Source organism: Mesoplodon mirus (genome assembly GCF_964341445.2).
Source record: "Mesoplodon mirus genome assembly, chromosome: 1".
NCBI lineage: Eukaryota > Metazoa > Chordata > Mammalia > Artiodactyla > Ziphiidae > Mesoplodon > Mesoplodon mirus.
Window position 1 is genome coordinate 5,668,488 of NC_138976.1, and position 14,399 is coordinate 5,682,886.

The 14,399-nt window shown below is 41.0% G+C and overlaps 1 protein-coding gene and 1 pseudogene across 2 annotated transcripts in view; one reads left to right on the forward strand and one right to left on the reverse strand.

Annotated features, from left to right (window-relative positions):
• ABL1 (ABL proto-oncogene 1, non-receptor tyrosine kinase) overlaps positions 1 to 14,399 on the reverse strand; it is a 134,799-nt gene that overhangs the window by 76,066 nt on the left and 44,334 nt on the right. The gene's annotated exons all lie outside the window — the stretch shown is intronic.
• LOC309801705 (S-adenosylmethionine decarboxylase proenzyme-like) overlaps positions 1 to 14,399 on the forward strand; it is a 34,597-nt pseudogene that overhangs the window by 1,566 nt on the left and 18,632 nt on the right. The gene's annotated exons all lie outside the window — the stretch shown is intronic.

A 14,399-nucleotide genomic window follows, 5' to 3' on the forward strand; every position in this document is an offset into this window, starting at 1 on the left:
AGCACTCTATATGCAATATCCCATTGAAATCCCATCAAACCCTTTAGGGAGGTGGCATTATGATCCATTTTCTTACTGAGGCCATAAGAGTAAAGTTATTTGTCCAGGGTCACAGCTAATACATGATAGAATCTAGATCAGGACTCAGACTGGAGTATGTGTACCCCTTGGAAGTAAATGAAGATTTTCCAGGGGTTATTAGACACGGATCACTTTTAAGAGAATAAACTCCCAAACCTCAGCCTTCCTGTGTACTCTTCGTACAACCAATCTGCCTGAGCCAATGCACCTGCAACCCTCCCAGTAATTCTTTCCCATGGCCCTTTCACTATCACCCATCATGCACTCTACAAAGGCAAAGCTCACCCTCACCACGGAGCACTGCTTACCAGTACCAACACCTCTGGGAGGACAAACACAGCTCCAAACATTGGCGTTAGTGCGGCCTCCTTTCCTTATGGCACCTTAAACCCACAGTTTTATGACTCTCCTGGCTTCATTCACATTACTGTTAAGGGTGAAGCATGGGGCTGGAAGAGGGGCCTTTGAGGTTGCTCTGAACTCATGTACATCACAGAATGGGCTGGTATGTGTAAAGACAATTTTTGTTTAACCACCTTGCTTCTTCAATCCCCCTGCTATTCTTAAAGAATTCATTGTTATTATAGGAAGAGGCAGAGAACAAAGTCAAGAAAGGGTTGGTAGGAAATACTGAAGGCAAAGGTTTCTCATTTCATCCAGGTAACAAACCGTGGCAAAGTACTGTACAATATTCAAGAAATAGAGAAAGCACGCTGGGAAATCCCAATCAATCTCATAGCATGTCTCCTCTGTCTTTCCACTATTCTCAAGTAGTGTGAAAGAGCTTGGTGATTATTCTTTTCTTTTCTTTTCTTTTCTTTTTAGAGATTCTTATTTTTACTTGAAAAGTAAAAAAAAAAGTAACAATAACAACAAAAAACAACTAAGGTACACATTGGGAACTGAACTACTATAGGTTTTCTTTCTAGAGGTGTGACATCCATGTTTTCTGGTCAGTAATGTTCTACCAAATATTGTACTAAACCAAAGTACTAAATCCAAGCAGACAGATGACCAGTAAAGCTGTTTGCTACTGGTGATCATTCTTGATTTGCCAAAAGATTCTTAGATGCTGTAAATGCACATTTATCTTTTACTTGGGCACGAGTCTCCTGCTCCTTGTTACTTATCTACCTTTTCTGATTATTGGAATAATACACTTAGCAATTTGAGATTAATTTAACAGGAATATGTTACAGGTTCCATTGTGAGCAATAACTTAGTAACAATCATTAATATATGTTTTGTAAGTTCCACACTTAATATTGGGCCCAGTGTCTTCTCTGCTTTTCATTAATAACATCTACAAAGTAAATTAAATTGTACTCTGAGAAGCAGAACATCCACTTTTACATATGGTGTAGGATACAGTGTTTTCAAATGCAACCTTCTTAAACATTCAAGAAGCCAGGAGAGGGGCTTCCCTGGTGGCGCAGTGGTTGAGAGTCCGCCTGCCGATGCAGGGGACACGGGTTCGTGCCCCGGTCCGGGAAGATCCCACATGCCGCGGAACGGCTGGGTCCGTGAGCCATGGCCGCTGAGCCTGCGCTCCGCAACGGGAGAGGCCACAACAGTGAGAGGCCCGCATACAGCAAAAAAAAAAAAAAAAAAAAGAAGCCACGAGAGAAAAAGGTCTGATGAATATTCAACAAACAACAGGGGATACTCCTAAGGGGGGTGATCAAGAGAAAGAGACATTTACTTATTTTAAAATAATGAGTAAACACTACCATTGTAATAAAAACAATTACAATCAAAAAGTATTCATCAGGATAAGAATTAAAAGGTAATCATTTGGGCTTCCCTGGTGGCGCAGTGGTTGAGAATCTGCCTGCCAATGCAGGGGACACGGGTTCGAGCCCTGGTCAGGGAAGATCCCACATGCCACGGAGCAACTAGGCCCGTGAGCCACAACTACTGAGCCTGCACGTCTGGAGCCTGTGCTCCGCAACAAGAGAGGTTGCGATAGTGAGAGGCCCACGCACCGCGATGAAGAGTGGCCCCCACTTGCCACAACTAGAGAAAGCCCTTGCACAGAAACGAAGACCCAACATAGCCTAAATAAATAAGACGGCATATTAAAAAAAAAAAAAAAAAAAAAAAAAAAAAAAAAAAGGTAATCATTTGTTTACTGGAAGCTTCTGGAAGCTGTATCAATTCTGACCTGCTGAATAGATGAACACCAAAGGGGGGGAAAAAGAGGGGAAAAAGGAAAAGGTACCTGGTCTAATCTCTTGATGTAGTGTTTGAGCTTTGAGAACAGGTCCATGGGTCCTGGCAACAGAGATTTGCACCTGGAATCACAAACCCACTAGTCCTGGGAGCGGAAGAACATCCTGTGTTCTTTTATTACCAAAATATTCCTATATGGAAAATGCCTGGAATAACTGTCAAATACAAATAAGAAAGGTCTTGGCAGCAAGATTTAAATGTTAACCATCACGTTGTTGAATGCTTTGTATGCAGTGACTACCCAATACTTACGGAGTATATAAAGCATTCAGAACAGGGTCTGACATAGTTAACAGTAATGTAAGTTTGCTATCATTATCATTATACTGCACTCTAGTAGCACAGAAATGTGAAAAGCATTTCACTGATTCATTCATTCACTCAATAAGTTTCTACTAAACATCTACTATATGCCAGGTAATAGAATATGTACTGAGATTTAATAAAAGCACAAGATAGGCATGTTCCTGTGCTAAGGGAGCTTACAGTCCAGGAGGGGGAGGGGCAGTGAACAAAGTATCACATTAATTAAAGTATAATTACAAATCGAAATAAGTTCTCCGAAGACAAGAATAAATCCTATGAGAGAATACAATAAAATGAAAGTTTATATAAAAAGTTCTTAATGACTTGCATATGTTTTATAAATTCCTGTTTTTAAAAGATTCTCTCATTAAAATTCTTTCGATAAAGTAAAAGTCAGAGTAGAGACTACCAGTATCTTATTTTTTATTTCTATTCAGTCTTTTTAAAAATTTAATATTGTGGTATCATACCTAAACTAGAAATTTATATCCCACTTGAAAATATACTGATTGCTTAATCAGCCCAGCCATGGCTTTTTGTTAAGAATTTTTCATGTTTACAAAGTGGAAAACACTTATTCTCTAATTTATCTATTTAGTCAGTCAGTCGTGATTTCTAGACATCAGAGTCCCTTAAAGAGAAATATACCTAAACAACAAAACAATGTGGCCAGTTATGCAAAATAAAGGTACCAAATTAAATCTTTAAGCTCTGAATACGATAATCAATATATCATATCTGGACACAACTCTATTCATAAGTGCAATAACTTTAAGCAAAATTTTTGTATCTGTCAGGCTCATGCACTTATGATATCGTTGGGAAAACATTTTTAAAAATAAGAGCAAAGGAACAGCTACAAGGAACAGACTATTCCGAAACCACTTCCAGGAACAGGGTTTGTTTAAACAAAATGTATTAAGTGAAACCAGCTGCATTAAGGGTTGATGCCATCTGAAGTGGAATTCTAAAACCACCCACTTCGTAATATCTGGGTAATTATTCCTTCCTGTTGCTATAAATGAAATACTCAATGGCCAACGAGCTATAAGACAGCATGGCAAGGAGCAGTTCACCAATGAACAAAAGGCCCAATTGTAGTACAAGTGGATGCTCACAAGAAACCCTTGGGTCTTCTAGCTAGTCCAACTAGCTTTATGCTTCCTTATCACACATCGGACAAAGTGCTAAAGAAATGTGAAGAGAGTCGCTCTTTTGAGGGTACCAGGAGAGAGGTGCCTACAGTCAGGAATAATCATATTCTGCCAGTGGGTCAACTGATGACGCTTTCACACAAACTGATGATTTAAAAAACAAAACAAAATGAAACAAAAAAAACCTCCAGGAATTAAAAATATGCTCTAGGGAATTCTAAAATGCATACTTTTTCCCAATCTGAAAACTAAAACAGATCTGAAGAAAAATGGAGCCTGAATCATAACCAAGGTTTCATTATTTAAAATCACTTTCCTTAACTTATAACAAACGCATATGAAGGGGCTTGCCCCTTTGAAGACTTCCTGGTGGCGACATATCAGGGGAACCCTTCGGGAAGTCATGTGACCCAGTCAAGAACATCCATCCGTTTTGAAAATGTTTCCCAGTGTATCATCAGTACTGGTGGTACGACTGTAATCAAAACAATGCAGTTGAGAAACGCAGCCATTAATCATTTTATTTTGGAAACCAATTAGGGGATGATGAAGGAAGAAAAAACAGTGATTCATTTGTTTTGATGAAATCTGGCCTTCAAAAGATAGAATGGGCCAGGAAACACACATATTTTTATGTTCTAAGGTATCTTAAACTTGGCCTTTAAAAAAAGATTCTTCCCAAGCTCAGTAAATGAACAAAATAAATCAGCTAGTTTATGAACTTGACCATGATATATTCTGCTAACTTTATGGATGTAAGCTTGCAGGTAAAAAAATATATATGACCTAAGGGCAGTCACAAACTTTGCTGTTTGAAGCACCAAACTCAACAAGATAGCGATGTACCATGATCCAATGTCACCTGCAGGATGATGGTAGCTAATGAGGTGCACTCATTAGCTGTGTTTACCTGACTCTTTAAAAAGCAGGCAAAGCTCAGTACTAAAACTCAAGTCAAAACGTGCAGTTCACAACACAGCTTGTATGGAACAGATTTGTTTCTTAGAAGAAATGTCTGAAACTTCTAAAATGGACGGAGAGAATAGTATCAACATGTTCTGAAAGGTTTAAGAACATTCCAATTACAGGAAACCCTGATGATTATGACTACCACCAGTTAAGAATTCAAGCACAACTACGTAAATAGACAGTACAGTATTATTTGAAATATCTCTTAAAATATCCTATTTTTTAAAAAAAATCCTTTTTTAAGTTTTATTGAAGTATAGTTACTTTTCTCTTAAAATACCCTATTCAACATTTTCCACACATCTTAACCCATCTTATACCCTCCCCCATCCAATACTTCCACTCTTTGTGCTGCCCAGGACCCCACATCAGAAATCTTATTTGACATAGTTACTGGTTTGTTATAGAGAAAGGGTACAAGTGGAGGGCTGGGAGGATGAAGAAATTCTTGAAGGACCAGTTGGTGCAGGAGGTAGCTGATGGAAACTGGAAAGGAAAAAGAAGAAAATCAAGAGACAAGCAGTGACATGAAAGGGGTCACCTCCCTGGAGAGGCTTTCAGTTATTTGTGGCCTCAGGTTACCATGTGGCCTCTTGAAGGGCAGAATGTAAAGATCTCAGTTTGAGCAACCAACTCAGTGTCAGGAGAAAGGAAAAATGACACATTAGCAATGGGAAGCTCAGAGCGAATTCCCAGAGGCTGTCAAGACTCAACCTAAGTGATGGTGTGTCCTCGCACAAACGTAGGGCATACCTCAGAAGTGAACCCCAAGGCAACCTAGGTCTACTTCCTAGATGAAAATGCTATTCTATTTTCAACTTTATTTCTTACTTTCATTCTGTCTGGATGGAAGAAAGATGATTTGGGGGTTTAAGTCCTGGCTCGGTTCTAAACCAACTGGGATGTTTAGGCAAGTTAATCCACTTCGCTGGGTCTATTTAACTTCTTAAATTCTAAACCTTCTTTCTTAGAGTCGTTTCCCTTCTTGAAATATATCCTTGAGAATGTCCTTTCGTGATGAGTTCTCAGTGGTAAATTCTTTTTGTTTTTATTTATCTGAAAATGTATTTCACTCTCAGTCTTGAAAGACTGTTTTATGGCTATACAATTCTAGGTTAATAGTTATTTTCTCTGCCTACTTTGAAAATATTATTCTACCGTTTCAGGGCTTCTACTCTTGCTGTAGAAAAGCCAGCTGTCACTCTAATCCTTTGCAGGTGATCTGTCTTTTCTCTCTAGCTATTTTAAGAGTCTTTTCTGTCTTTGATATTCTATAGGTTCACTATATATTCAGACATGGGTTTCTTTCCTTCTTTTCCTTTCCTTTTTGACTGTGTTGGACTTTGATGGGCTTCCTGAACCTGAGAACTTTTATCTCTCTACCACACTTAGAACTTAGGACAAGAGAGGACCCCGTCCTCAATTCCACAATTTAACAGACTCCAGCTCTCCCCACAAGGCAAGGGGTCTGAAGGCTCAGGGGATGTGCCTACCAAGAGCCTAACTACCATATTCTAGGTATCCAGGACCCTGGAATTCCCTACCTAGTCAGCTCCAAGGCCACATTCAGGGCTTACATGGATCTCTTCCCAGGTCTACTCTGAAAGTGGGATGCACCAGCAGTGTGGGCAGATTAAACACGCCAGAGGCGTCTTCTAGTGGCATGTTTGTGAGAAATGTGAACAGAGGTTATATAGGCAGGCTGAAACATCTATACATGCGTGCTTGAGGCCCCTCACAGTGCACAAAAAAGCTGGGGGAAGAAAGAGAAGAGGGTCGGGCCATAGTTCAGGGTCTGGCTCAGTCTGTGCTGCCACATGCCAGTGCAAAACTCTGTGAAGGTCAAACACTCTAAATTTCTAGGTTACTATGGTATATTCACCAAGGCAGGAGTGTAGAACATATTTTATTTAGTAGTTTGTTACACTTGTAACTTTTAAATATTTAGACATATAGTTTGTGGGCCTCCATTTATACTGATGCCCTAACTTCCACAAATGACGAGGGGTGGCCTGATGTTCCTCAATTATGAAACTTCTCACCAGTTATCTCTTTCACTACTTCCTCTTTGCCATCGCCCCTAGCATCCTCTTATGTTCTGGGAACTCCAATGAAACCTACGTTGGGTCTTCTCACTATATACCCTGTCTCTTAACCAATCATATTTTCTATCTCTTTATCTCTCTAAACTGCAAGCTGTGTTACTTCTTCAGATTTATCTTCTAGTTCACTAATTCTCTCTTCAGCTATATCTATTCTGATATTCAACCCCTTCTTGAATTTTTTATTTCAAAGATTACACTTTTCACTTCTTGACATTACATTTGGTTTTTAAAATAAATTTGCCTGGTTGTTCTTGATGGTATCTTTTTCTTCACTCATATTTTCAATTCCTTCTTTTGTTTCCAAAAATTACTAAGTGAATTTATTTTATATTCAATATCCAATATTTCCAATATCTGAAATCTTTAGATGTCAGAGTTTACTATGATTTCTATTGACTCTTGCTCATGATATCCTGTTTCTGTGTGTCTGTGTGTCTGTCTGTCTCTTTTTGTGTGTTCATATTAGTTGGAATGATCCATGGGAATTCTTTTGAGTCCAGAGAAGACTTCAATTTGCTTCTGTCATGTGCCCACGGACACTAAAAACCTAGGTCCACTTTAAATCAAGATTTCCAACTTGCAATTATGGGGGGGGCAGTGTCACACAAATAGTATAAAATCAATTTCCAAACCCATGTGAGAGCTGGTCAGTAGCCACAAGTTCTCCTGTGACTTTTTTTTTTTTTTTTTTTACTTTGTCCTCCACCCAAAGCCAAAAGTGAAACAGAAAATTTTCTTCGCTGCTTGATACTGTGTAAAGTACTCCTCTCCTAGTCCACCTTTTCTCTGAGAGTGTAACCTCTCTGAAGTCTTGGCTTTACAAGAAATGGTCTTGGATCAGCGACCCCTTTCTCTACCCTAAGAGAGCCCAAGCTTGTCACAGGCACACTACTCTCCTCCCTCACCCCACCAGAGTTCTGGGTCATTTGAATCTGTATACCCAGGTTATCATCAATTTCTGGGGTTAAAGTTTTGTGAGGAGCAGATTATTTACATGGTCAGGGAATGTCTTCCCCACAGATTGCTTTTTAGTTGCAAGAGGAAAACTAGCAACTAATTATCCAATGGAGGAACCAAACCACACCCTTGACTAGATAATCAAAATTAATGTCACTAATGACAGGCAGAAGGACACTGTGTATACCTGGATGTGATACCATGAGAAATAACATTACTCCTGTAGTATTCTAACCAAGAATGTGTACCCTGAATCTAATAGTAAGAAAACATCAGACCAAAGCTGAAAAACATTCTATAAAATAACTGGCCTATACTCTTTAAAAATATCAATGTTATGCAAGACAGAAATACTAAGGAACTGTTCCAGATTACAGGAGATTAAAGAACATGACAATGCAATCCATGATCTGGATCCTACACTTGGGGGTGGGGGTGGGGGGATGCTATAAAAGGCATTACTGTGAGAAAACTGGAATATGGATGGTAGATTAAACAAAAATATAGTTATCAGGGTTAAATTTCTTAAAATTGGTAATTATACGGTAGTTAAATAAGAGAATATCCTTGTTCTAAAGAAATACATTTGAAGCATAAGGGACAAAATGTTACAACCTGATCTCAACTGACTCAGAAAAAGGAATTTTCTATCCACATACACATACAGAAAGAGAGAGAGGAGGGGGGAGAATGATAAAGCAAATGTAATGTGGCAAAATGCTAAAAGTTGATGACTCTAAGTAAAGAGTATGTGGGAATCTCTACTATTCTAGCAAATTCTGAAACAGTTTCAAAACACAAAATAAAAACCACGGGTGGTCAAACGTGAGCCAATGGTAGATGTGGAAAACAGAATAAACAAACATACAATGTTTGCATTAGCAAACTGTACTGATCTGTGAGGAACCCAAACTCCATTTTACCAAATATTTCTGCTGAGGAACAGGTGAAGAAATAATATAGAGTTCTGCTCCTGCCTAAGACACAGAAAGCCATAAGAGAACATCCATCCCAACCTAACAAGAAAAGGCTAGATAATCTATAAAATCGTAACATTTCTTGAGCTAATCAGAGAGCTGAGGTCACAAGGTAACCAAGTGAACAGAATTCTAAAGAGTGACAAGTCCCTCCAAAGAGAGACAAGGCATACAAACTGTGTGACCTTTCACAGAGCACAGGAGGAACAGGTGGCTGCCATAAAATTAGGTAAGAGGAAAACAGCTTAAATTTTAATAAAGTCTTATAAAGCCGAGTGTGGCTTAGTATAACATATCAAATCCCTGGGAGTTCCAGACATCACAGCTGTCTGAACTGACTTGCAAGCTTTTTTCCATGGGGTCTCTACCAGATGCTCATGATAAAGATTGGTAGCAGAGAAGGAGGCTAGAGAGAGCCCCCCAATACTGAACTGGGATAAAATCTTGCCCACTTCCTGGACCATTCTCTCATATAGCGTGAAAACTTTAATCCATTGGGGGAAGGGCAGGAAACCCTCCCTGCCCCCCAGGATCCAGGCAAAGATCTACCGCTTCTGGGGGTGGAGGAGAAGCAAAGCCGTTGTCAGCTGGATCATGCACTGATACAATATAGAGGTCTGCTACTGCTGGGGAGGAGGAGCCCATGAGAAATTCTATCCCACCCAACCAACACCCCCCACCCTGGAAGGTAGAGTTTGGGTGACACAGAGCACCAGTGGAAGTGCTGGAATACTAAGAGAGCCCCACCACAGGACATGTCTAAGACTAAGGACTAAGAGGACCAAGAAATTCTCTGCCCCAACCAACCATGAGCCTGGCTCCAAGTAAAAAGCAATTTACCACTAGGGTAATAATAAAGGTAGGTTAAAAGTAAAAGAATAGGGCTTCCCTGGTGGCGCAGTGGTTGCGAGTCCGCCTGCCGATGCAGGGGACGCGGGTTCGTGCCCCGGTCTGGGAAGATCCCACATGCCTTGGAGCGGCTGGGCCCGTGAGCCATGGCCGCTGAGCCTGCGCATCCGGAGCCTGTGCTCCGCAACGGGAGAGGCCACAGCAGTGAGAAGCCCGCGTACCGCAAAAAAAAAAAAAAAAAAAAAAAAAAGTAAAAGAATGGGGAAAAAATATTACGCAAGCATTATCAAAAGAAAGCTGAACTGGCTATCAGAACAAGAAATATTACCAGGGATAAGGAGGGATGTTACATAATGATAAAAGGGTCCATTCAACAAAAAGTCTTAACAATCCTAAATGCGTATGTACCTAATAACAGAGCTTCAAAATATAAAAAGAAATAATGTAAATAAAAGTAATTTAGTCTTCCCTTTAATTCTGACTAGTCATTTCTTTGCTTTTCCTCCATCCTTACTGGTCCAACTTTTATTACTTACTATTATATGATAAGCAGCTTTTACAGCTAATTATTTACATAATCATTTACTTATTATTATATGATAAGCAGCTTTTACAGCTAATTATTTACATAATCATTTACTTATTATTATATGATAACCAGCTTTTACAGCTAATAACTCATTTCAAAATATGCCATATTTTCACTGCAGCACTGTGCGTTAGCAAAATAACTCAAATGTCCTTCTATGACAAATTGGCAGAGATGTTTTAGGAACAACTGCATTAGGGAAGAGGGAGAAAATGATATGAGAGGAGCTCCATCCCACCAGAAAGAAGTAGAAGGTCCAACCCTTCCATCATATCAAAGTGTAAAGAGAAGAAGAGAGGAAGAAGCCAATAGTCAAACAAGTGTCATTACTTCCCCTCCCTGCAAAATTCTGAGGGAAGAGATGATGTATCAGTCAGGGTCCGTCCAGTCAAGAGAAGGAAACCAAACCAGTAATTTGTACAGGGAAATTTTAATATAAAGAATTAACTAACAGAAAGTTGTTAACGAATAAGAGGATTTTCTAACTGTGTGTTCTTAAGAGTCCATATTTGTCTATTTGGCCTCCATTAATTATAGGGCCAACTTGGTTAGATCTGCCCTGTGATCCAGAGCTAACACTCGAAACCACCCCCTTATCCGAGTCTCATACACCCAGCCAGTACTTCCCCTGCCCTAAGTCACCCAGGGCCAAGCACCAGACAACTAGGGCCGAGGGAAAGCAAACAAGGAAGGAGCTAAAGAACTCAGAAGAACCTCCCCTCCACTCCAAAGACTCGGTTCAGACCCTGCAGAGAGGTGGTGCTCCGCAGGAACACACAGCGAGTAATCCACAGAGGTCTATGAAAGCGGCCCACTGTGCAGTGGAGACATTTGTTGGAGGGTGTGAACGGGTTGGCGACAGTCCACAGTACGGCCTCCTGGGTGGTCTGTGAGGGACGCTGAGTGTCACTGGGCATAGCCCACCGAAGGACGTACCCCACTGAAAATCAGCACACCGGAAATAGGAAAGGAAACCCCTTCTCCCTCGATGGCCTTGCAGCGTCCCTTTAACATTGTCCCTCTGTTGACAAAGCCTAACATTAAGCCAGCTGGCAAGGGAGAAGCGCTTATGGAGTCCAGATCCTATGTCACAAAGCAGAGCGAAGAAAAATGGATTTGGAGATGAAGGGCAATAAACTGGTAACTGGGGTTTCCCTGGTGGCACAGTGGTTGAGAACCTGCCTGCTAATGCAGGGGACACGGGTTCGAGCCCTGGTCTGGGAAGATCCCACATGCCGCGGAGCAACTAGGCCCGTGAGCCACAACTACTGAGCCTGCGCGTCTGGAGCCTGTGCTCCACGACAAGAGAGGCCGCGACAGTGAGAGGCCCGCGCACTGCGATGAAGAGTGGCCCCCGCTCGCCGCTAGAGAAAGCCCTCGTACAGAAACGAAGACCCAACACAGCAAAAATAAATAAATTAATTAATATATAAAAATAAAATAAAATAAAATAAACTGGTAACTGACACCGTGAGGGGAAGGGAGGGCAGACTGGCGGATTGAGGGGGAAATAATGAACTTCTGCCCCACCTCCTAATTGAAACTGAGAGAAGATCACCTTGCGGGATGCCACCTCCCATCCCTATATACACGGATGGCCACAGAATAAAAGTTGGGAGTAGCATGGCAGGATAAGGCAGAGAGACCTTGTTAATTGGCTAATTAAAACACTTCTCTTTACTTCTCCCCACTACAACATGGCAATTTATGAGGAAGGCAGATAGGTGATTTTTTTTTTTAAGACTATCATATCTCTGCACAGCTGGGTAGTAGAGCAGTATACAAATCTATGACTCTTCTACATTACTGTATGTCTTAAAAAAAGAGGAAAAAACCAAAAAGAACACACAAACTTGTAAATGCATAGAATATTGTACTTCATCACATCTAAGATGCCACTGTGAGATACACCTTTACTTTATGTTCCATTAAACCATGGCATTCTATTATAATAGAATTATTATAAGATCCATCCTGGTTTTAGAGTTTTTTTCTTCTCATTTTTTATTGTTTAACTATTTTTTTAAACTGAAGTATAGTTGATATATGTTCCAGGTGTACAATATAGTGATTCACAATTTTTAAAGGTTGTATTCCATTTGTAGTTATTATAAAATATTTGCTACAGAGTTTTTTTAACGTGAAATAATGGACATTTTGGAATGAATTAAAGTAGCTTTGAAAAAATACAGAAGATGGGCCTCCCTGGTGGCGCAGTGGTTGAGAGTCCGCCTGCCGATGCAGGGGATACGGGTTCGTGCCCCGGTCTGGGAGGATCCCATATGCCGCGAAGCGGCTGGGCCCGTGAGCCATGGCCGCTGGGCCTGCGCGTCCGGGGCCTGTGCTCCGCAACGGGAGAGGCCACAACAGTGAGAGGCCCGCATACCGCAAAAAGAAAAAAAAAAAAAAAAAAAAGAAAAAATACAGAAGAAACCAGTAAGGTAGGCCTTACTTCTACTGAATGCCTGCCTTTGTTGCTTTAATTTTCTTACTGTGTGTGTATGTGTATTTAAAAAGCACACATGTACAAACTTCCATACTATTCATCTTAAATTCTCTCCTTAGAAAACATCCTTGTCGGGCTTCCCTGGTGGCGCAGTGGTTGAGAGTCCGCCTGCCGATGCAGGGGACACGGGTTCGTGCCCTGGTCCAGGAAGATCCCACATGCCGCGGAGCGGCTGGGCCCGTGAGCCATGGCCGCTGGGCCTGCACGTCCGGAGCCTGTGCTCCGCAATGGGAGAGGCCACAACAGTGAGAGGCCCACGTACCACAAAAAAAAAAACCAAAAAAAACAAAAAAAAACATCCTTGTCATCCTCCATTTGAGGGAAGAACTTAAATTCCTACCTAGACACATTCTAATTCCAACAAGTGTGTGTTTCCAATTCACAGCCGTTTACGTAACCTACTGCTCTACCACTTTGCATGCCGGCGGGTATCTTTTTGGTGCCTCATTTTATGACCAGAACACATCTGTGTGAACTGGCAAAGTAAAGGATGCAATCTCTAAAGCAGGTGTGTTGACTGTCCCACACAGAGGAGACAACCACAACCTCCATCTCATCTCACCAGCTCTCTCAGGTTCACGTAAAAGGATGCCAACAACTGATTTGATATTCCACATGAGAGTTACACTTCTGGTGGTTACTCTCCAGTTCACAGGAGCCTTCAGCTCCATGAGGAACTTCTTAGGCCATCTAGTTCATCCTAAACTCTCTGAATGGCTCATGTTTAAAACATTACTGAGAGCTGGGGAATTCTGAATATGGACTGCATGTTGAACAATGTTATTGGGCTAATGCTGGTTTGCTTATGCGCTGCAACGGTGCTGTGGTGGTGTAAGAGAATGTCCTTATTCTTGGCTATCGTGAGTCTACAGCCAATTTCCAGGTGGTCTGGTAAAAGGGCAGTGTTTTATGTAAAGAGAGATGGAGAGCGTGTGGCAAGTGTTAAGAGCTGGAATCAAGGTGAGGGATATGGATTGGTTGTTCTTTGCGCTCTTCTTTCAAGTTTTTATAGGTTTGAAATTTTTCATAATAAAAAATTAAGAAAATAAAAAATGCTCTTGATAAATACAATCTATCCTTCTTAACATCTTCAGGAAAGGAAATTCCACGACTTCCCATGAAGCCAATACAGCTACGGCACCTTAGTAAGGACAGTCACAACGACCACTGCAGGAGCTACAGTTACTGGGGCTTCTCTGCAGGCACCGCGCTCAGAGCTTAGTGCACTGCCTCTTCGTATCCTCTCAATAATCCTTTGAGGTGGGTGTGTGTTATCTCCATTCCTATCTCACAGGCGTCAGAGCCAAAGCTTTCAAGGGCTAATCCAGTGACTGTGTGATCCCACTCAAGTTATGGTAGAGTCGGGATTTCTAGGTAGAGAAACTCTGGAGCCCACACTCTTTACACTACCATCTCTTCAAACCTAGATCAGGACTCATGCTTGGTCATGAAATCCACTAGTAAGTCACAGCCAGCATTTTTCAATATGAAATAAAAAAGAACAATCACTGTGCTGTATAATGAGGGTATGTATTAATTTACAGACTTTCTTCAGATACACACACACACACACACACGAGTCACAGTAGAGTATGTATTCCCCACGCAGGTTGCAATGCTTGAAAACCACTGCATTATTCTATATTGCCTCCTTCCACCTCTTTCATTTCCTGC